Raw genomic sequence first — 24,407 nt, 5'->3', positions numbered from 1 at the left:
GTTCATAGGTCAGTGCTCCCCCACTGAGCCATGCCGGCCAGGCCCGGACGCATTATTGGCTGCCCTGTGCTGGCTGTGTGGGAAGCGCACAGGTGATTGGCTGGGATACCGCTCTTGAGAGGCTTTGTGGTTTTGTGATGGGGACAGCCACACGTGAGTCTGAGTGTAGCACAAGGCGGTCAAGGCAAGTGCATTTGTGGAAACTGCTCCACGGCCTCCAGGAAGCGAAGACTGGTTTGGGCTGGGCACCCTGGGAAGGTAGCTTTCCCTGAGGAATGGCCTTTTAAACTGACCCTTGAGACAGGTACAAGTTCCACTGGCTGATTAGGGAATGGGCATTCCATGGGCACATGGGGGCCTGTGGGACAGGATGAGTCTGGTGTGGCTGCAGCAGAGGAAGAGCAGGAGCATGTATTGATGAGGGGCCCAAGAAGCAGTTGGCGCGAGGTTGTGGCCGGCCCGAATGCCGCATAAAAAGGGTGTAGTTTAATTGCAGGTCCTAGGGGCATTATCAACATTTTTGAACGGGAGAGTGATATGCTATCAGCTGTGTTTTAGGACATCCTGCAGGAATATGATGAAGGGCTGAAGGGGGTTTAAACCAGACAGTGGGAATGGAAGGGAGGAGGTGAATCTAATAGATTCTGAGAAATCAAATTATCTGGACTTTCTGTGTGAGGTAGTTGGCCTGTGAGGGCCCTGTTACATAAAGGACCAAATGTATTAAAATTTACCAGTATCCTACTTTAAATATAATGTTTTTGCTGTCAAAGGTATTTGAAGGGATTTTGGAGATATATAGTTAATCCTCACCTGAGGATATTTTTTCCATTGCTTTTCAGAGAGAGAGGAAGGGTGACGTAGGAGGGGGGTGATGTGTGGAAGAGATAGAGGAAGAGAGAGAGAGAGAGAGAGAGAGAGAGAGAGAGAGAAACATCAGTGTGAGAGAGACACATAGATTGGTTGCCTCCCACACTCTTCCTCTGCTGCAACCCAGGTATGTGCCCTTGACCAGGAATCAAACTGGGGACCCTTCAGTGTGTGGGCTGATGCTTTAACCACTTAGCCACATTGACCAGAGCTTGGAATTATTTTAAAACTAGAGGCCCAGTGCACAAATTTGTGCACAGGTGGGGTCCGGCTGGCCAGGGGGAGAGGCCGCGGGTAGTTGGCGGGCTGGCCCCTCCCCCTGGTCGAATTCCTGGTCAAACTCCCAGTTGAACTCTTGGTCAAGGGGACAATTTGCATATTAGTCTTTTATTATATAGGATTTGATTCTACAGTCTTAATTTTATACTTTGGTGCTAATAAATTTTGTTCACATCTTTAAATATTTGTGCAGGTCCTTAAAATTCACTTGTAGGTGCACTGTGCCCAGTGGCACAGAGGGGAAGGAGAAGGAGAACTGTTGAATATGACTTAGAGATTTATAGCTCGGGTATCTGGGAGGTTGGTGTTGCTAATTCACTGAGATTTAAGTCTTAAAAGAAGGAGCAGTTTTGAGAGTGGGAGGAGGTGTAAAGAAAGAGCTCAGTGTTGACCACGTTCAGTAGGAAGTTTCCGTGGAGCTGCTGTAGCAAATCTGGGGCATCATTGACGGTCCTCAGTCGGCACAGAAAGGGGAGAGGATCCCATGAGGGAGGAGAACAGACTTTCACTTTGAGTAACGCCTACACTTAAGGGGTGGGTGGAGGAAGAGGACCTAGAGAATGAGAGTGCAATGTAACATCTTACATGATGGATGGATGGTGGATGAAGAACCAGGAATCTAAGGCCATGGAAATCAGCTTTGAGAAAAGGGTGGTTAATAGTACCTAATGCTGGAGAGGGAAGAGAGTAATGGCTGGGAGGAGGCCATTTGCTTTGTAAGAGGCTCAAGTGACCCCAAGAAAGCAGTTTTAGTGCAGGGTCGAAACTCAGTGATCAGGAATTAGAGTGGCTCTGTGGTGAGGAGAAGGCAGTGAATACAGACTGCTTTTCTGAGATCTAGATGGGGAAAGGATGGTTTGAGTCAGGTCAAGGCAAGTTTTGTGTGGTAGAGAATGTGAGTTATGGGCTGAGAGGGTGGGGAACTCTTAGAAAGGAAGTTGGGACGAGAAGGTAAGAAGAGATGAGAAAGGATTGTGGCTGGGGGAAGCCTCTGGGAGGCTGGAAAGTGACAGGTACTGGGGTAGCCAGTCAACACCGTCACACCTGTGCCCTGACATAGATGAACAGTGTAAGTCTGTGAACAGTTGTCAAGCCTCTGCTGCATACAGGCCCCGTGATGGGTATCACACAGTAGCACCCCACATGTCTCCGAGGCTTGAAGCGATTCTGCATTCCTGAAGGACAGGGACTTTATTATGTTGACTCTTTGAGTAGCGCCTGGCATAGAGAACGATGGTCAGTGTGTATTTGTCAACACACTGATGGACTCACCGCTCCTGTCCCACAGCATCCTGAAGCAGGAAGGCTCCATCCTTCCTCTTTCCTTTTTTAATGATCTGTTGGGGGACATGTGATGTATGTGGCACACACAAGTAAGATGGAAAGCCTTGTTATAAAGTAAACCTTCTTGAGCTCACACTCCTGCACCTACCTGCCTGCCCCGCCCCTTTCTCGGTGCCCTGCCATCTCCGCTCCTGTTCCACTTGAAAACGTGGACGAGGAAGTTTGTCTTGGGACTCCTCCTCTGCCTCTCAGTGCCGAATTCTGGGGCACCTGGGCTTTCTGTAGCAGCGGGGAAAGAACATATGATGATCCTTTAGGGGAAACAAAGGGGCTCATTCAATGAGTTGGTGAAAGATGAGTCTCCTTGTTGATGGTGATAAGACAGGATCTTGTTTCCTGAAAGCTCTCTGGGTGTGAATGCACTTTCTTTGCTTGGTTCGTGTCACTGGGGGATTTCCTTCATCCCAATGAACAAGTGGGTCCTTTGCTAGGAAGTCTAGCTCCTGCCATCCCCAACTCTATTTTAGGGAAGGACAGAAGCCCAGGGTCAGGCCACATTTGCTATAATTCTCTTGACTCGAGGAGTATGACGTATTTTATTCAGTGGGATGTATCTGGCTTGTGTTTTTAACAATTTTACCTTTTGTCATTGAGATGAGGTGCAAGACAACTTTTTACTCACAGTCTTTTTAGGGACACTTAATATTTTTTCTTTTTCTTTTCCTTTTTATTTACAAATGTAATACAAAGCTTTACTAACATAAAATATTGCTGAAATAAAGACCACAGAAAATTAAAATTCTCATCATCCACCTTTCAACCCCCAAGATCAGTGATTTTCAACCTTTTTCATATCATGGCACACATAAACTAATTACTGTAAGTTCTGCGGCACACCAAAAAGGATACACTTTGTGCCAAACTGACCAAAAAAAAAAAAAAAATAGGTGTAATTTTGACTCATTTGCACTAGACCAGTGATGGCGTACCTATGACATGCGTGTCAGAGGTGACACGCGAACTCATTTTTTTGGTTGATTTTTCTTTGTTAAATGGTATTTAAATATATAAAATAAATATCAAAAATATAAATCTTTGTTTTACTATGGTTGCAAATATCAAAAAATTTCTATATGTGACACGGCACCAGAGTTAAGTTAGGGTTTTTCAAAATGCTGACACGCCAAGCTCAAAACGTTCACCATCACTGCACTAGACAGTTAACATGTTGGTTGTTGTCATTTTTTTAAATTGATTTTTAGAGAGAGAGGAAGGGAGCGGGAGAGAGTGAAACATTGATGTGAGAATGGAACATCAATTCTCTGCCTCCTGCATGATCCCTACCAGGAATCAAACCAACAACCTTTTGTTGCACGGGAGGACACCCAACCAGCTGAGCCACACTGGCCAGGGCAACTCTTATCATTTTTTAAATTTGACAATCTAAGGAAAAAGAGGTCAGTGCCCCTCACTAAATAGTCAGATACTGCATGTTTTAAAAATTCTTGTGGCACACCATTTGAAAATCGCTGCCCTAGCTATTCATTCACTATAATTCGATGCGTTTTCTTCCAAATTATTATTTTTTTCTATATATTTTTTATTTCAGAGAAGAAGGGAGAGAGAGAGAGACATAGAAACATCAGTGATGAGAGAGAATCATCGACCAAGGATCAAGCCCGCAACCTGGGTATGTGCCCTGACCAGGAATCAAACTGTGACCTCCTGGTTCACAGGTCAATGCTCAACCACTGAGCTATGCCAGCTGGGCTTCTTCTAAATTATTAAAAACACATATAGTTCTAATAAAATAAATGGTTGCTATTTACTTTTACATAATACTTATATTATGAATGTGATTTAACAGTTTACATTGTTAAAGATGACACAAGGTCATCTTTCCACACATACCTACCTGTAGATTGTCTTCATTTAAAATTCTTCCATTGTTTGGAAGAAACCATACTTTATTTAACTAATTTTTAAGTGAGGCTAAATTAGGTCGTTTTTATTTTTGTGTGTTTTTGTTTTCTTTTTCTCTAACCAGTAATATGGAATTGGTGTTAAGCTACCAGGGGCGGTGGTCTGTTCAAGCTCAGGGGGCTAGTAAAACAAGGTCATGTTCCATGGGGGAGCGGAAGTCTGATCTCCACGACCCTTCCCATTCTCTCCTAACAGCAAGAATAGGGAGAGACCTCCCCTGCCGCCCAGAGGGGCCCCTGTCCTTCCTCCCAGGCAGGGCCTGGCACTGACCTTTTATTATGAAGTATACTCACACTGAATTATATTGCCATTTGTTTTGCTTTTTACCTTCCCTTGCTTCCTCTCTCCCCCCTCCTTCCTTCCTCTTGCTAACTTGGTGTCCAGTTGCAGCTTCCGCTCTAATTCCCCTCTCTTCTAGTCACCCCTGAGTATCCAGGCTCCATGGGCCTTCCCCTCCTCCCCCAGAAGGGCCTCCCACTGCTCCTGACTTTGATCTCGGTTGATCCCCTGCTCAAGTTTCCAGTTTCTCTAGATGGTGCCCTCGTTAGCATCTGCAGGCTTCTGCTGCAGCCTCATCTGCAAATAGATTACAACTATTGCTTCCCAAGTCACCTACCCTACCCTTGAAAGGACTTAAATTCACATCAAGCCTGACACAGCTGCTCCTTCACCCGACTTCACCTGGTACGGATCCTCACCCTCTGTTCACTGTCCTGTGATAGTAAATTTCCATTCCTTGCGAGGCCACTTCGTTTCTAGTGGAAACTCCTGCCCTGTGCTGTGGCAGAGAGTGCCATGCTTTGGCTACCGTCTGACCTGGCTTCGCATTCATAGTCCAACACTTACTACCTGTGTGACCTCAGCAGGTAACTTAATCTTTTCGATCTTCGTTTTCTTCTTCAGTAAAATGGGGAGTAAGGATACCTACCTTGCAGATAGGATTATGCTATGGACTGGATAAAAATGTGTCAGATGACTGGCACATGGTAGGTGACCAAAAATGATAGCTACTTCCTGTCATTATTGCTTGGTTTTTTGTTAGCAAACTTGTTCATTTTTAGCCAGTCTCATTAGGTCTTATAAGGGGGTCAAAGAATCAATGCATTCAAGGTTCTGTTAGAAATGGATCCTGTATTAATGTAAAATTTTGAACATAAATATTTTTGCCAACTAATGGTTCTCCTGTTCCTGGCAGCGGTAAATAAAATAATTAATAAAACAAAAATTTAGGACAAGAATTTAGATGTCCCTGTGAAGTCCCCTGTGCTAGAAATAATTTGTATTTTCCAAAAAAATAGCTATTCCCATTTATCCCAGATTGTTCTCCGAGTCTGGTTTCTTTTGCTCTCTGAGGTCCAGCAGCTGAGTTGAGGGACGCTCTTTGAGGTTTGATTTATTGACATAAATGTGCACCAAAGGGTTTCTAAGCAAAGACTTTCCCAGTTCGTCTGAGGATTTGTCCCATGTTATGGTGGTGGTGATGCTGCCTTTTGGGGTTTCATACTCTGCATCTTGGAGTTACTTATTTCTGGTGCTAATTCCTCCTGGTGATGCACTGGACCACATGGACAAATGATAAGGAAATTATAACACGAACTCAAATTCTTCCAAAGGAAAACTAAGAACTTTGTTCCTTGCACACAGCGGTGGTGAACTTGTCCAGGGTCCCAGAGCACATCAGCAACCACTACAGCCTGCCCTTTTCTGGTGTCAGCGATCGTGCGGCCTCCCCGCAGTGGCTTTGCCACACTTGGGGGCAGTTGTCCCTCCTCTGTTACCCACCAGGGAATGAATTCTTGAGGACTCCTGCCCTTTAGGCAGAGCCCCTTTCTTTTGTGATGGTTTGAACTAAACCCTGGAAACCTTTCATTGCCCAAGATGAAAGGATTAGAAAACCCAAGACATTCTCTGGGCAGCATTTTCTCCTGCTCATCCTCTTGGGGGCAGGTTGGCTAGTAGGGTCTCTTCCTTTTCAAGTGACAGAAGCCTTTGTGAGTAAGAGAAATGGCTTGCCTAGAGTCCCTCAAAGTCATTACCACAACTGAATTTTCTTTTCAAAACCCAGCAGCTCTTGCTCCCTCGCTGAACTTGGCAAAACCTCTTGAGGGTGTCATGCTGAGCTCCCTTAGCAGGTGGCTCAGAGGCAGGTCAGCTGGGCTGAGAAAGTTGGGTAGTCTGATGCTGAGGGGAAGGACTTGGCTGTGCGCGCCTCCTTCCCGCCGGGTCCTCCCTCTTAGGTGACAGCCCTGGATGGTCCCGGTGAGGAGGTTCAGGAAGGGCTCTTGGCAGGACCTTGTAAGGTGAACATCAGGAAGCCCCTCTCTCAGGAGGTGAGCCGCCTTCTAAGACAACAACATCCTGGAGCAGGAGGCCTGGGAGACAGTTTTCTGGGCTTTACTATATTTGCTTCCTTACGCCCATGGGAGCTCCAGACCCCAGCCTCAGCACATTGCTTCCCTTTTCTTCCCTCCCCTAAACCAGGCACGGAGGCTCCGAGGCCAGCTGGGCTGTGTGTGTCCTTGCCATCTGCCAGGCCTCACTCTCAGGCCAGAGCCTGGGTTTCAGCCAGTGCTTCCGCAGCTCTGCCCAGCACCCCAGCCTCAGCGTCACCGCCCAGGTGCCCTACCAGGGTCCTGTTCCACTCCTGCATGGCCGCATGCTGAAAGGAGGCAGTGGCCACACAGTCCCCTCCGAGAAGGCCGTCAAGGCCAGAGTGGTGGTGAGAGAGCTATCCCTCCCTTCCCTGTGGCTCTCAGACACTCACCACAGTCCTCTGGTTTCTCTCTCTGGTGTGTGTGTGTGTGTGTGTGTGTGTGTGTGTGTGTGTGTGTGTGTTGTGGTCCCAGTGGCTGCAGGAAAAATTGTGTGGAAAATTCACGTTTGGAGGCCACTTATTAAGAAGAGCTCAGGTTTCTCTTCAGCCAATTACATAGTGTTAGAATACAAGGGATGTCTGTGTGGCGCTCAGCACGGCCAGGGGTGAACCTGAGGGGGTGGGGGCGGTGAAGGATTAAAGAAGACAGACAAGAGAGTAAAGCTGGGGCTAGGTGATGGAGAGACAGTGCCACAGCCTGTAAGCTGAGTCTTCATTTTATAGTCAGATCCCAGGAGGCAAATCAAGGGCGTGGTCAAGATGTTTATAATGTTCTCGTGGGTTTCGAATCTACTCAGTTACATGCACCTGAACTCTATCGGGCTTTGTTTTGGCAGCACTTGCTGCACCTCCTGCAGCCTACATCGCTTAGCCACCTGGGGCCACAGGTTCGGACCATAAGGTCAAGCTCACAACCATAGCCTTTGGCTATAATTGTGCTGGGAGGGCTTTGCCCTCCAAGCTGGGACTTACATTGGCTTTGCCACGAGAGGACCGTGCCCTCTCATTAGTCCGAGGCTTGAACCTGTCCAAACGCTGTAGCCGCTCTCCACAGCTGTCAAATAGAAATATTTTATCTAATCCAATCCATCTCTTTGTCTCCCCAAACCATAAAGAATAACTTTTCAGAGTGTTATTTTCATATTTCTTAAGGCAGAGTGATTAATATGCATTTCCAGGGTCTCTATGTGGGTGACCCCTATTGGGCCAGGGTCTCTATAAGGGTGACCCCCTGTTGAACTATCCAGACTTTTCTTATTCTAGGCACGTGTTCTCTCTCTCTATCTCTGTCCCCCACTTCTTTCCTTCTCTCTTCCCCCCCCGTGCCCCCCGCCCCCCCCACCCCCCCCCCCCCCCCGCAAGCTGTTGCTGCTTTTTGTTTTGTTCATCACTCCTCCAAGCGTCTGCTGGTGGGGAAGCGCTTGGCTGGCCACTGAAGCATCAGGGCTGCTCTTCTTTTCCACGGAGCTAACTGGTTCCAGGCATCCCTGCTGTCATTTGACCACAGGGTTGTGAGCGACGCCTGCTCTCTGGCGAGCTGCCGTAAAGTAAGGGCAAGGGCCCCAAGGATGATCTCATTCAGGCGCCACTTCCTGAAAGGGGTGGTCAGGGAGCCAGGCCCATAGAGGGGCATCAGCCGCCCTCTGCCAGCCTCTCCCGTGCACAGAGAGCTCATTTGTAGGGAAGTTTCTGGCTGAGGTAGTGCCATTATTTTGTTCACCAGGAAATAATACCAAGTGTCTCAGTTTTCCCCCTAATGAAGGGCCAGGCCTTGGCCTGGAGCAGGGATTGAGCCTCCCAGCATCCTGGAGGATGGGCTGGGGGGTAATCTGAGGAGGCTTCCTCTCACCCATGTGGCTTTCTGGGCCTGGCCCAGCTGGTAGAAATTCTACAAGACCAGCAGAGCCATAACTGACGTAGGGAGTCCAGAGCTGGACTTCTCTGGGGAAGGGAGAAAGAGCCGTATTCAGTCCAGGGCAGGGGTCAGCAAACTCAGTCAACAGAGCCAAATATCAACAGTACAACGATTGAAATTTCTTTTGAGAGCCAAATTTTTTAAACTTAAACTATATAGGTAAGTACATTGTTATTAACTTAATTAGGGTACTCCTAAAGCTTAGGAAGAATCACACTCAAGGGGCCAAAGAGCCGCAGTTTGCCGACCACGGGTCCAGGGTCTCTCTGACGTTTCTGGGGGAAGTAAGTTATTGCCAGGGAAGTGTGCCAGGTTCATGAAGATTAGGACAGGTAGACAGAAAGACGGACAGATTGGGGCCAGCTTAGTCCTGTGTTTAATATGTCTTCTAGCTCCAATGTCTCAAAGGCCACATTTCATCATCAGGTCCTCTGACTCTCACCCTGTTGAACGAGGGTAGGAACACATTAAACTCTGGCCATCACCAGTCCCTCAGAACAGAGTTTGACCGGAGGAAAGGAAAGGGGGAGCGAGAGCAGAAAGAACTGTGCCATTGTTGAGGAAGTCAGCCATCGAGAAGAAGGAAGGCGGGGGTCCCCATAAAATAGCTTCATTTCCTTCCATGTCCACACAGGTAACATAAAGAATGAGAAGACAGTATGAAGGGCTGCTGGTCCACCTGTTTGGTGTCTCCCGACAGTGGGGATCTTTACTGGGGAGGGGACCTGAGTGCTTCAGCTCAGGCTGCTGGGCTCTGAAGGCAGGTGGCTTGTGAGTGGGCCCTGCGGAGAGACCTGAAACCTGATCATGTTTGCTGATGTGTCTGCATTGGTGTGATGGGGGAAATGAACTGTGAGAAAAAGTGGGCTTTTAAAAAAAATAAATCTAAGGTTGAATCCATTCGTTCTAAAATCCTGCTGGAAAGTCCCAAGGTGGGATTCCAAAGAGCCTTCCACAGTTGTGTGTGGGTGTGGGCTGGGCAGGCCCTTATCCTGCCACCATGTGCGGTCAGACGTGGTGTCTGATGTTTGATGGGCATTCAGACATTAATCCTTCTCCCCCCTTCTTCGCCAGTGAGAAAGTGGGGGTAGGCAGCCTTTTTCTGTAAATAGCAAAAATTGGCCGTAAATATTCTTGACATTGTGCACCACATACGATCGCTGTCACATATTCTCGTTTGTTTGTTTTACAGTCCTTACAAATGTTGAATCTACTCCTAGCTCTTGGGCTGTATAAAAACAGGCTGGGAGTTGTCGTTTGATTTCTCCTGGTCTAGAGTAATAACCCAACTGTAGCTTCAGGCCCTGCCATGAGCAGTGGGAATGCTCCCAAAACCCCAGGTTATGCTAATCTTTGTCTTTGAGTGGAAAAGCCCTGTGGCCTGAGATGGATTAATAGCCCCTCTTCCAGGCCTCCTGATTGCAATAGTGACAACAGTGAATTTCAGTTAAGGAAGACAGCAAATGTCCTGCTTTACTCCGAGGGTGACTTTAACGCGGATTGGCCCTAATCTTAGTGACTAAGATGGGCATCCCTGACATTGGAGCTGGAGAATGACCTGCGAGAGATTCCACCTGTAGGTGAAAATGCAAAGCTTCGCTCTTAAAGAGAAGATGCACAGATATTGCTTTGTCTGGATTGAGTTTGGTTCATATGTCTAAGTTTTAATAAAATGGGGCCAACATTTCCAAATCTATTGTTGCCATTGCCCCTGTCTTTTTTCAAGAGACTAAGTTACTTTAAATATTGCTGTGACACCCATTTATCACTTACAGAGTCGATTTTTAGAGGTATTGAAAACAGAGAGTAACGGGGTAATCCACTCTTCGCCTAATTCTTCACTCAATGGACGGAGTAACTTTGAGTTGTGTTGTTTCTTTTTTTGTGTCAACTTTCAAGTTCATGGCCAATTTATTTTGAAGCCATTAGGAAATTGTGTGTTTATAATTTTTTAGATTTAGAAATATAAAGTGTTTGGAGCAGCATCCTATAATCAAGCATGTTATTATTTTTGCAGCAAAACTTATATTTACACGAAGGAGGACTATAAATTTATCCTAACCTCAGTTCAGGGCAGACTTCGCCACCAAATGAATTACAAATATCTTTATGCTTTCAGAACTTTTTGAATCTCAGAATTGTTGTAGATAAGGATTTATGATCCACAGATTGTCTTTTAAACTAGATTGGGAGCAATGTAGTGGTTTATCCTTCACAGTGCCAGCATGGTGCATGAACATAGTAGGTGCTCATTAAACGTTAATTGATTTTTTTAAAATCAACATGATGACATGTCGTGAGTATTATGAGGCTATTTTACAACTAGCCCCTCCTTATTTATTTTTTCATTTTTCTAATTTCAAAATGTATTTTCAAAAGTGTTGAGTTACCCTGTCAGCTATAATTAAACCCAAAGCTGCCTTGATGCCTCATAGGTTGGAAAGTAGTAAATAAAGTAAAGGCAGTTAGATTCTGTGCGTGTTGGTGGGCGAGTGGCTAATTTGTGAGATGGACTGGCTAATTTTTTGAGGTGTCTTGCAGTTGTTACAATTCATAACTGTAATACACATGATTGACTTGTTAACGATAGTGATGTATGGAGAGTAGATTTATTGTGCCGTAGTCTTAGCTACCTATTTAAACCATGAACTGCAAATGACTAAGTGATGTACTAACAATATTGAGAATGTTGCCATCAGCAGGAGAGGAGCAAGGAGGTCATCCGCTCAACATCTGGCCAGCTCGTTGGACAGGACTGAGTCTCTTTGAGATCGCCTAGAGCAGTGGTTCTAAACCTTCTGGCCCTTTAAATACAGTTCCTCATGTTGTGACCCAACCATAAAATTATTTTCGTTGCTACTTCATAACTGTAATGTTGCTACTGTTACGAATCGTAATGTAAATACCTGATATGCAGGATGGTCTTAGGCGACCCCTGTGAAAGGGTCGTTCGACCGCCGAAAGGGTCGCGACCCACTGGTTGAGAACTGCTGGCCTAGAGAAATGAGGGAAATTGGGAGAGGTGTTAATCAGAGCAAAGGAAATTCTTGTGACTTTGAAATGGGTTCCATAATAAAAGGCTGAAGGTATTTGGATTGTGATATTAAAGAGCAAGAGGGAGTGTGACTTCTTTAAGTGTGTGCCCAAAATCAGATTTCTGTCTTTGTATCGAAGGAAAAATAGAAGGAACCATCGTTTAGCTGTGTGTGGGTCTTTGTTAAAGTAGATTTAAGTGCAATAAAAGAATAAAGGCAAAACATAAAACTTATAAATGTGCTGTAATGAGTTACCAGAAGAGATTATCAAAGAAGGTCACGGACACCTCTATTCTCAGAAGATATTTAGGGGTGGCCTTAAATATCAAGATCAGTGTAAATAAGGGGACACAGATGAGAGGACTGGAAGCGCTTCCACGGTAAAGGATGGTGTGATCACCTGGCCGAGACTGTGGGGGACGTGGAGATGTGCCTCCCTCTGCTCCCGTTTCAGGAGCTGGTCTGTGCTGGCTGGCGTGACAGCAGAGGGTGACATGGCCTGTAATGAGTTTCATGTGGCTTATTTAGAATCTGGCCAGAAAAAGAAGGGAATATAACAGGTCAGCATTTTCCCCCAGCTGGCTCCTCGTCTCAGGGAAGTAAATGCTCTATCACAAACTCTCTTGAGCCCTGCTTGCTGTTTTGAATTAAGGGTTTGGTGGTTTCTCCCAGACCCGGATTTCCACTTCTGAGTTAATGTTCTGATTCAAAGCCAGTGTGGCTTGATGGAGCTGTAGCCAACCTGGCAAGGTATCTGAAGGATAGATGAATGGGCTTTTGCCTGTGCTCATCCACCCACCTCCAGGGCCCATTGAACACAGGTTGGGAGTCTTCCCTCGATGCCCACATTAGGGTCCTCTTAGCGAGACTCTGTACTGTACTTGGGAGAGGGCTGTCTGCAGATATGATCTCCTTCATATGGCTGGAACACACACACCTCAGGTGGCCAGGATTTTGGGCTTTGATGTATTTTAGGAGAGAAGACCAGCAGCCAAGTCAGGCTCTCTTCGCAGGCCTATTGGATCACTGTTTCCTAGTGAAATTCTGTTTTAATTTTCTGGAGCCTTGAGGACTGGATGCCCGTCCAAACACTGGCTGTGGTTGAGACTGCAAAGCTTGTGAAAGATTTAGGAAATCACACCCGGAGGTGATTCTACACATTGACAAGTGGCTTTTAGGGCGATTAAGAAACATGAGGATGGAGGTGCTACGGGTGGTTGATTGGTTCCCGATATCTTAGTGGCTGGCTGCAGACCACCCTGGACTTTGACATCCATGCTTTGGGCCAGTGCTTCTCTCTCCAAACACACAGTTTTTCTGCTCAGGCCACGGCCAGAGCTCTTGGTGCTCCTTTTCACCTTATCAGCAAAACCCTAGAGCAGATTGGAATCTGATTGTTGAGTTGACTTCTTTCTTGCTGTAAGCATCCAAGAATGTGGAGGATCAGAGAGATAAAGGCCATTCCTGACATATGTTTAGACCAAATTTAAACAAGCCGTGCCTGTCTATGGTTCATATGTGCCTGAGTATACTCAACTATCATCTCCCTGTCACTGTCTTATTGTAACGAGATCGTGAGTTCCTTGAAGGCAAGAGATACTGCCTTTCTTTCCCCATAGTATTCGGCCATGCGCCCTGCAGGTGGACAATAAATATTAATTGAATTCATCAGCTGCCACAACACAGGTGCACACAATTATCTGCCTTGTGCTTTCATCCAGCTACAAGTACAACCTGTGCATTCAGCTGCCCTTGCAAGGTCCCCACCCCCTCTGTCCCTGCACAGACTTTCTGCAGCTGTTCATTGTCTAGACCAGTGGTTCTCAACCTTGGCTGCACATTAGAATCACCTGGGAATCTTTTAAAAATCCTCATTTCTGGGCCTCATCCTCCGGAAATTCTGTTTCTTTGTTATGGGGTGGGGCCACAACACTAGTAACAAAGAAACAGAATTTCCGGAGGATGAGGCCCAGAAATCAGGATTTTAAAAAGATCCCCAGGTGATTCCAATGTGCAGCCAAGGTTGAGAACCACTGGTCTAGACAGACCCCCTTGAGCCAAGCATGCTCTGCCAAGTGTGATGCCCGCTATCCCTTGCACACATAGCCTTTGGGATACAGCTTTAAGGGGCTTTACAGCTCCCTCTCCCCCATCCCTAATGTTTCCTGACCCTTCCATGGGTCTAGGGAGAAGGAGGTCCACTCCCCACTCCACTCCGAGGGCAGGGTTTTAGTTACCAGGTAGGCTTTGTTCTGTTGTTGAGATCCGGCTTCTCTGTGTAGAGAGAAGGGAATTCCAGCCATCCTGGTGCATATAATCAGGTTACTCACCACAAGTCAGGAGTAACAGTTCTCTGCTTTCATTCCGATCACAGCAGGCGATACAGGAGTGTGGCAGCTAGTGTTTCCCTCGGTGCTTTAGGCTGTGGCTGCAACAGTGCTTTACAGTGTGGTTTCAATCTTTTAAGCACCATGAAGCCATTACCATTTTATCTCGGCTCCTTGATCTACTTTATGCATGGAATTCAGAATATATTTTTTTTAAAAAATCAATATTGGTCCAAAATTGCCTGACCACAAAATATACTTAACAAACAACACAGACACATTAAAAACCAAAGTGGTAAACTTTAAGAAGAGTCAAAATAATTTGACTCAAAGATAAAGAGAGTAGACGAGCTTCTTGCAGAGGTCATTTCACGATGTTGGCTGCACACGTGGGGAAGCGCTGACCCCTAAACAATGATGAGTTCATACTGTCAAGGACGGTTATATTTTGGCAAGTCTGAAAACCAGGTAATCCTGCTGTCCCCTAATACTAGTGTCACACAGGGGACTACAGGACAACCTTTTCATCTTCATCTCTAGAATCTGAAGTTTGGTAAAAACTTAAATTTGAGAGCACAGTGCTCAGAAAAATATCTGCGGAATGGATGCATTTTCATTCACAGAGCAGCAAGTTGTGTTCTCCTCCTTTTCTAGTTGGCAGAGAGGAGAGGGGAGTGGCAGGTATGTTAGTTGAAGGGCCAAGACTACAGCTTGTAAATAGGCTGGCTGTTCCCAAAGGCACTCACTCCTCCTGCCCTGCAGTCGGTGCCCGCCCTGTGTGCGTGAGCTGTATGTATGTGTTCGTAATTTGTGCACCAATAGGCATGCGCAGACTTATCGACATTTGGCGGGCTAAAGAGCTGCTTCTGTTCAAAGGCAGACGCTTGTTCAGTGGCTATTTTCTGATAAGGACGTCCACATGCAGTGGGTGTAGCAGACTGTGTAGGGCACAAAGAGAGATAAGAGCGGGGAGCGGGCCGGTTCTGCCAGGCCCAGATAATGGGTGGGGGCTTAGGAGGAGTCTGTTTCATACACACGGTCTGGGCTGGTTTGGTTACAGGTTACTTTGGATCTTTCATTTCCCAGGGTTTTGCTTGTGTTCTAGATCTATCTTTCTGTCTTTCTCTTTAACAAGGGAGTATTTTATGTAGAGTATTATATGGGTCTTTTGTCTGGTTGGGTTGGTGCCCTGCAATGCTCAGGCCTATTGGGGACAGCAGCCTCCCCTCCATCTGAAGGAATATGCTGTGATCACAAGGGAACAGCAGCCCACTTTCTAAACACCAAAGAGAGGTCTTCAATCAGACAGGACCCCTGGGATGTGGTTTAGATGGATCTTGGAAATGTTTGGCTATTTTGGGTAGAAATGGGGGAGAAGAATCGTAAATCTGACTTTTACAAATAGTAGAAGTTTGTGGGGAGCCCTAGCATCTTCGAGTTTCTTTTCAGTTGAAGCCCTGCTGAATTTTAATGTGAATTACTGGACTGTTCATACGTGGAAATTTATCATCAGCGGCAATTCATCCAAAAGTCCTGCTGTCAGACCAGTGCCAAGCTGGCACATGTCACACTCCACCCCGGCCTCTCTTAACTTCTGTAAGCCTGTGTCTTCCTTTATAAAATGGAGAAAGTGGGGAGCATTCCTAGGAGTGTATTGATAACGAAAGGAGCTATGCACGCCACTTACAGAGAGCCTCCCAGGGTCTCGGGTCTTGCTAGCCATGATTGTTCTATAGCTGTTTTCTGGGATGGTCCACAAATGTCTGCCGTTGGAGATACAAATTCCTGTTGAGTATTGGGACCTGACCCTTTCACCGAGGAGTAGCCAGCAGCCTGGCTGCCGGGAGAGCGGGGAGGAGGTGTGGACGGCAATAGTGTGGACAGTTCACAACGGAGGGCCTTCATTCACTCATAATCAAGGGCAGCTGTAAGAACAGAGGAAGGCTGGCTTTTCTGGCCCATCCGTTCATCCTGGGACTCCTGCTCAGCATCTCTTGGCGAGCGTAGCGGCCACATATTCCCGTGAGGATTCTCCGCTCAGCGTGGCTGTGCCGTTTTGAGGGCGGGCACGCTCTGCTTTTGTTGGATTTCAACTGCAGCCGTTTTGGGGGGGATTTTCTTTTTTGTTGTTATTGGGATTTTCTAAAGGCCTGGCCTATGTCACTTTTATAATTGAAAACAATCAAAGCATATTAGGTGGAAAGGAAACACACCAGATTAATAATGGTCATTGTTCTGGGAGGGAGGCTGGTGGTGGTGGAGGTGGCAGAGGTGGTAGAATAGTTCGGGTCAGGGACACGAGCGGATGCTAAGAGAAGATGAACGTCGGTATTCTCGGAGCTTGCCGGCGGGCCCTGGCAGGGGAGCCGCTGAGGTGAGCCAGACAGTGCTCCCTGCTCTGCAGCCTGCAGAGCCCGCTCCTCAGGTTGCTTAACAGCTGGGGGCCTTTATCCCAAGAAGGCAGCCAGTGGAGGAAGCCTGGTGCCCATACTAACTCTCAGTGGACTGTCCCTGCTGTCCCTTTTCTTCCATCATGAGAAGCTAAGGATTGTCATGGGCTGTGGCCAAGTAGAAGTGAGAGAGCAAGGAAGTCACTGCTTTGTTTGTTGTGGAGAATTGTGGCAAACATTCGGACACTGATTTGTTTTCTCGCCCCAGTGGGGTAAAACCACCTTTCTTCTCCCTCCTTTGGAGGGAAGGAAGGAGTCACGTGACAAACCTCGGGCAGCAACAGCGCAACGGCTCTGCATCCTTCCCCCAGCATCTCTCCTGGAGATGCACTTGGCGTCAGGGGAGATGTTGCTTCCTCAGGTCTGCTCCAGGCACCGTGGGAGCCTTGAGAAGTGCAGACGTATAGGCTGCTTGTTCCAATAAAACGCCTGTCATTCAACGTAGAGAGGACCCACACAGATACGCAACAGGGGCAAGATGCCCGGCATCTGTGTGGATGCCGTGGAAACACTGGGTAACATTTCTGACAAGTAAAAAGCCCCTCAGCTTTTAAGTGCCACAAGCAGCGGGGGGAATAGTTGCTGTTTAATCACTGAAGCAACTAAGGCACAGAGAGGCTAACGGTTCGCTCTGAGTTGTGGAGGCAGCAGCTGACTGTGCGGTGTGAGCGACCCACACATTCAGGGCCCTACTCCGTGCCAGGCACTCTGCTGAGGACTCTAAATATATAATCTCATTTGATCCAAACAGCAGTGCTGTGAGGTGATGACTATTATTAACTCTGCTTTATAGATGAAGAAATGGAGGCTAGAAGAGTTGAAGTAAATGGCCCAAGGCCACACAGCTAGTGAATGGCTACGTCTGAACACATTCCAGGGCAGTTTAACACTGGATGCCCCTAACCACTGGGCTATACTGCCTGGTTCACTTCCCCAGATCAAAGCCACCTCAGTCTGTTTCTGGCACGAAATCCCCTGCGTGCTTCACTCCTGTTCTTTCTGGAGGTTGGCTCCAGCCCTTGCTGAATGGAGAGGTGTTGCCCCCACGAACCCGGGAACGTGGAGGCGTGACAAGCTTTTTGCTTACAGGCGATTTTAGCAATGCCACTCACTTCTCCATACCTTTCAGATGACCTACCCTGGCTGATGTGTCCACCACCCCGGCCACGCACACACACCTCCCCGGGAACGACAGGCTCTTGGCAGCTCCTGCTGCCCCTTGCCCTCGCCAAGCTATTTGGAGTCAGGTCACATCAAGAGAGGAATGTGGTGCAGTCACTTAGCCAGCAGCTCAGCCTGATCGCGGGGTGAGGCGCTGACGTGCTGTCCAGGGGGAGCTTCTGGGTAGCCCATGTACAGTGCTCAGAACTGGGGGTACCCTGGCCCGGGTGCTTTCAGATGATAACATTTGCCGCGCTCGCGGACAGATAGGAGGAGAGTGTTATCGAACGGCAGCACCTTGGGAAAGTTTCGGCACGAAAGCCTCTTCCAGTTCCGCAGGTTGGGGTTTCCCTTCTCCTGTAAATAGACCGATGCGTGCCGTGTTAAAGAGGAACCTTAAAAATAGAGTGGGGCTTGAGGAGGGGAGCCGGGGGTTGACAGAAACATTTCCCTCCTGGCTCTGCCCCTTGTGCGTAGCGGGAAAGCGACTCCTCCTGGCTTTCCTGTCTTCTCTGTCTATGTCTGTGACGATTTGTGGGGAAAAGGAGCTTGGAGATCTCACAGGAAACGTGGGTCTGCTGCGCGCTGGAGACCCGGTGTGCTTGTGTTCTGCAATCTCGGGGCTGGATTAACTGTGACCCAAAAGGGCCTCTTTGGCCTCGCAGCATAGATCATCTTTCTTTCCTGTTGCCTTTCTTGATGTTCTTGTTGCCTGGATGTGGCGGAATCTGTCTCAGATGATTTAAAAGCTGTTTATAAGCATCCTGTGCCTTTGATCTCCGCGTTCCTTCCTGCAGAGGGCTTGGGTCAGGCGGGACTGTGATCACAGTGGTCAAGGGCAGGGCCTCACAGGCAGATCGCCTGGGTTTGAACCCTGGCTCTGTCAGTGACTGGCTGACGGACTGTGGCAAATCACGGGACCCTGTGGGCCTCGGTTTCCTCACCAATAAAATGGGGATAATGAGAGCGGCTGCCTCACGGGGTTGTCCTGAGGATTCCATGCGATGGTGTTTGTAAAGTCTGTTTCCTGGCGCAAGGTAAGCCCTCAATAAATGTGTGATGACAACCTCCTAATAGCTGGAGAAATTCCCTCTCTCTGATCCAGGTGAGAAACCTGGGACGCAGAAAGGAGAAAACAGTTTCTCCAGTTGTGCCGATGAGGAACATTTAAATTACCTGCCTGACTGTAAGCGCCTGAGGAAAGGACCGTCTCATTCTGAGCACATTCATAGTATCCACTATGAATATTTGCTTGATTAAATCGGTGTTCAGCCGAAACCGGTTTGGCTCAGTGGATAGAGTGTCGGCCTGCGGACTGAGAGGTCCCAGGTTCGATTCCGGTCAAGGGTGTGTACCTGGGTTGCGGGCACATTCCCAGTGGGAGATGTGCAGGAGGCAGCTGATCGATGTTTCTCTCTCATCGATGTTTCTGGCTCTCTGTCTCTCTTCCTTTCTCTCTGTAAAAAATCAATAAAATATATTTTTAAAAAAATTCTTTAAAAAAAATAAATAAATCGGTGTTCATAAAGGCATCATCTTATTTAAGTCAGCAGTGAACAAAAAGTATGGAGTTTGCCTGGCCAGTGTGGCTCAGTGATTGAGCGCCGACCTATGAACCAGGAGGTCATGGTTCAATTCCAGGTCAGGGTACATGTCTGGGTTGCAGGCTCCATCCCCAGTGGAGGGTGTGCAGGAGGCAGCCAGTCAGTGATTCTCTCTCATCACTGATGTTTCTATCTCTCTCTCCCTCTCCCTTCTCTGAAATCAATAAAAAAATATATATATTTTTTAAAAGAGGGAGAAAAAAAAGGATGGAGATTGCAGCGAAATGTAGAGGTCCTATCATCTCCTAGGTAATACGTTTCTTCCCTACAGAAGGTGATCTTTAGCCTGGTGGTTAGCACGGAGACAAGCCCCACAGCACGGAGTTCCGTGTGTGCCAGGTGAACTCCCATGTGCCTGAAGGAGTGAAGAGGAAAGGGCTCTGTGGGTCCAGCTCAGCCAAGTGAGGTGTGTGAGCAGGTGTTTTCCTGCAGGTCACAAGGAGGCTTCTTGGAATAGCCTTGGAGTTCTTTTGGGGAGCTGATCCCCTCCAAGAGTGAGTACAGCTTCCTTAATTTGCCCTCCAAGGTCAAGGGTGCATTTTAAACAATTTCAGGGTTGTATACATTTGAGGCAGTCAATATTATCCTTGTAACTTTCCTGTCTTTTGCTTTTTATAGTATTTATAAAAGATACGTTGAGACCTTTACACTGTGAATTTAAACAAACGCTATAAAAAAAAATGTCCACTCTGCTGGCTCTCATTTCCATCTGCAGGAAAGATTTAAAAATTTCAAATTCATGGCCAGACCGGCAAGAAGTAGCCCATTCTCTTGGAAAGATCCTGAGGTAGAAATGGGCTGTTAGCAGTCTCTCTCTCTATGTTATATAAGGAGAACTTTCCTTCTGGGTGGGTGTACCATGGAGCAGAGGATGAACCGCCCTTTCAGAAGACCTGAGTTCAACTTTGGCTTTGCTGCCCAAATGGTGAGCAAGGAACTTGATCTCTTAAGTTCTTAGTCGATCTGAAACTGAGATCAATAGTCCCTCCCTCACCTGTCTCACAGGGTTATTAGATTTTTTTAAAAGTGCATGAGAAAACTTGCTGATAAAACATTGTTTATGTGGACAATGAAATCATAACTCACATGCCATCTCTTCCATGAAGATTTCTCTGGTTTCTCCAGCTTTCAGTATTCTCTCTGCCTCTGAAATCCCATGGCATTTTCTTTATACGTCTCCTTCGACACTTACACAATTGTATCTTATTGTATCATACTTATATCCATGGCTTAGGCAACCTGAGTGCAGAATCCCTGCTTATATCATCCTTATATATACAGCATTAAAGTACCTTTGTTGAGAAAACTCTCTCATTATTTTAAAATAAGTTATAGTGCCCAGCTAGTGTGGGTCAGAGATTGAGTGTTGACCTATGAATCAGGAGATCAGGGCTCAATTCCTGGTCAGGACATGTGCCCAGGTTGCGGGCTTGATCCCCTGTGTGTGTGGGGGGGGGGGGGGGAGGGCAGGGGTGCAGGAGGCAGCCGATCAATGATTCTCTCTTATCATTAATGTTTCTCTCCCTCTTCCTTCCTCTCTGATATCAATAAAAATATATTAAAAAATAAAATAAGTCGTAGTAATTATTCTACGTCATTATTATCAGAGCAGTGAATAACAATAAGTCTGTCTCATAGTAGGTGCTCAAGAAGTACATGCTTTTAGTCTTTTTATTTGTTTTTAGTTTTAATATTTTGTTTCAGATCTATTGAGGTAAAATTTACTCACCGGTCTATATTTCTGTAGGTTTTGACAAATGCATACAGAGAATCACCACCACCACAATCACCCCCCAAAAATGTCCTCGTACACCTTTATTGTCAGCCCCTTCCCGCAACTCTAGCACCTACAACCATTGATTTATTTTCTGTTCTTACAGTTTTGCCTTTTCCAGGATGTCACATAAATTGAAGCATATGGTATATAGCCTTTTGAGTTTAGCTTCTTTAGCTTAGCATAATGCATTTTGTGATTCACTCATGTTGTATGTATGTAAATTCTTTTTTACCACTGAGTATTTCCCTGTGTGGATATACCACAGTTAGTTTATCTGTTCATCAGTAAATGAACACTTAGGTTGTTTCCAATTTTTGGTCATACGAATAAAGCTGCTATAAACATTTGCATTGAGGTTTTTGTGTTACCCTAAGTTTTTATTTCTCTAGGGAAAAAAATACTTAGGAGTAGGATTATTGGGTCATATGGTAAGTTTGTGTTTAATTTTATAAGAAACTGTGTTCCAAAGTGGTTGTACAATTTTTGCATTTGGACCAGCAATGCTTGAGAGTTCTAGTTGTTCTGTAACCTGATCAGCATTTGTTATTGTTAGTTTTTCTTAAGCCATTCTAATAGGTGTGTAGTTGTATCTTATTATGGTTTTAATTTGCATTTCTCTAATGACAAATGAAATTGAGCATCTTTTCATGTGCTTATTTGCCATCCATATATTTTTAAATTGAATTTTGACATATAACATATTAGTTTCAGGTATACAACATAATGATTCAGTATTTTATATATTGCAAAATGATCACCACAATGTTAAGTCTACTTAACATTCGTCACCATACATAATTACAGACTTTTTTCTTGTGATAAGAACTTTTAAGGTTTACTCTCTCTTGCCCTGGCTGGTGTAACTCACTTGGTTGGAGCATCATCCCATACACTGAAAGGTTGTGAATTCAATCCCCAGTTGGGATATGTATGGGATGCAATCGATTGATGTTTCTCTCTCTCTTCCTCTCCCTTCCTCTCTCTCTAAAATCAGTCCTATATAATAAAAACTTAATATAGAAATTGACAGAACAGCAGAACGATTGGTCACTATCATGCGCACTGACCACCAGGGGGCAGACGCTCAATCAGGAGCTGCCCCCTGGTGGTCATTGCACTCCCACAGGGGGAGTGCTGCTCAGCCACAAGCTGGACTCATGGCTGACGAGCACAGCAGTGGTGCCAGGAGCCTCTCCCACCTCCACTGCAGGCGGGCTGTAAGGAGTGAGGGGTCCTGGACTGCAAGAGCCCTGGACTGTGAGAGGGATGTCCGCCTGCCAGGTTAGACCCTATCCTGAGGATCAGGCCTAAGCCGGCAGGCAGACATCCCCCTAGGGGTCCCAGACTGCAAGAGGGCGCAGGCCAGGCTGAGGGAACCCCCCCCACCACCATGCACAAATTTCATGCACCAGGCCTCTAATAATCCTATCTAATAGAGAGGGAATATGCTAATTGACCCTCATGCCATCGCAAAGATGGCGGCACCCACAGCCAATAAGGAGGGAATATGTTCATTGCTGCCCCACCCTCAAAGATGGTGGCACCCACAGCCAATGAGGGAATATGCTAATTGACTGCCCCACCCTCAAAGATGGTGGCGCCCACAGCCACAAGATGGCAGTGCCCAGTCCCCTCAGCCCCGCTGGGGCGGCAGGCGTGCAGCTGCCTCCAGAGTCCCCCAGTCCCCTCAGACCCCCAGCTGCCCAGGGCCAGCCCGAGGCACAGGCAAGCCTCAGATGTCAGCTGCCCAACTGCCCAGGGCCGGCCCGAGGTGCAGGCAAGCCTCAGATGGTGGCTGCCCAGCTGCCCAGGGCTGGCCCGAGGTGCAGGCAAGCCTCAGATGGTGGCTGCCCAGCCGCCCAGGGCTGCTCAAGGCTCAGGTAACCAGGGCCAGCTGAGGCTTGTGCTACCGGCAGTGGCAGCAGCAGAGATGTGAAGGGGAGTCACTTTCCCCTGATCACTGGGTCGCCTCCCACCCCTGAGAGCTCCTGGACTGTGAGTGGGGGCAGACCAGGCTGAGGGACTCCCCACTCCAGTGCATGAATTTTCATGCACCGGGCCTCTAGTAATAATAAACCAACCACATATCCTCAGGTGAGAATTAAAAAGATTTACTCTCTTAGCAACTTTCAAATATGCAGTACAGCGTTAACTGTAGTCACCATGCTGTACATTACATCCCCATGACTTATTTGTTTTATAACTGGAAGTTTGTACCTTTTGTCTCCCTTCACCCAGTTTGCCCCTCCTCCTCCTGCCTCTGTCAACTACCAATCTGTCCTCTATATCTATGATCTTGTTTTTTGTTTTGTTTTAGATTTCACATATAAATGAGGTAATACCTTATTTGTCTTTCTCTGACTTATTTCACTTATCCTAATGCCCTCAAGGTCTACCCATATTGGTGCATATGTAAAGATTTTATTCTTTTTTTTTTAATATATTTTATTGATTTTTTTTACAGAGAGGAAGGGAGAGGAATAGAGAGTTAGAAACATCGATGAGAGAGAAACATGGATCAGCTGCCTCCTGCACATCTTCTACTGGGGATGTGCTCGCAACCAAGGTACATGCCCTTGACCGGAATCGAACCTGGGACCTTTCAGTCCGCAGGCCGACACTCTATCCACTGAGCCAAACTGGTTTCGGCGATTTTATTCTTTTTATAGTTGAACTAGAGGCCCGATACACAAAATTCATGCAAGAGTAGGCCTTTGCACCACGGCAGCTGCCTGGATCCCTTGATCCCGTGGCTTCGTCCGGAAGGTCATCTAATTAGCATATTATGCTTTTATTATTATAGATAATATTCCATTATATATCTATATACCTCACATTTTCTTTATCCTTTCATTTATTGTTGCACACTTAACTAGTTTCCATATCTTGGATTTTGTAAATAAGGTTGCAATGAGCATGAGGGTGTATATATGTTTCCAAGTTAGTGTTTTCTTTGGATAAATACCCAAAAATGGAATTGCTGGATCATATGGTAATTCTTTTTTAAATTTTTTGAGGAGCCTCCATATTGTTTTCCAGAGTGGCTGCACCAATTTACATTCCCACCATCATTGCACAAGGGTTCCTTTTTCTCGACATCCAACACTTACTAGTATATCTTGTATTTTTTGTAATAGCCATTCTAATGGGTGTGAGGTGATATATCATTGTGGTTTTGATTTGGGTTTCCCAGATGATTAGTGATGCTGAGTACCTTTTCATGTACCTGTTTTCATGTACCTGTATATTTTCTTTGGAAAAATGTGAACTTAGATCTTCTGTCCATTTTTTAGTCATATTATTTGTTATTGAGGGGTTTTTTTGCTACCGAGTTTTATTTTTTATATG

General features: G+C 46.4%; 1 protein-coding gene across 2 annotated transcripts in view; it reads left to right on the top strand.

Annotated features, from left to right (window-relative positions):
- SPTB (spectrin beta, erythrocytic) overlaps nt 1-24,407 on the top strand; it is a 122,543-nt gene that overhangs the window by 16,511 nt on the left and 81,625 nt on the right. The window lies entirely within an intron of this gene.

This window comes from Myotis myotis, unplaced genomic scaffold (genome assembly GCF_014108235.1).
Source record: "Myotis myotis isolate mMyoMyo1 unplaced genomic scaffold, mMyoMyo1.p scaffold_m19_p_1, whole genome shotgun sequence".
Lineage (NCBI taxonomy): Eukaryota > Metazoa > Chordata > Mammalia > Chiroptera > Vespertilionidae > Myotis > Myotis myotis.
The sequence above is the reverse complement of the archived record's forward strand: the minus strand, read 5'-3'. Positions and strand labels throughout refer to the sequence as shown.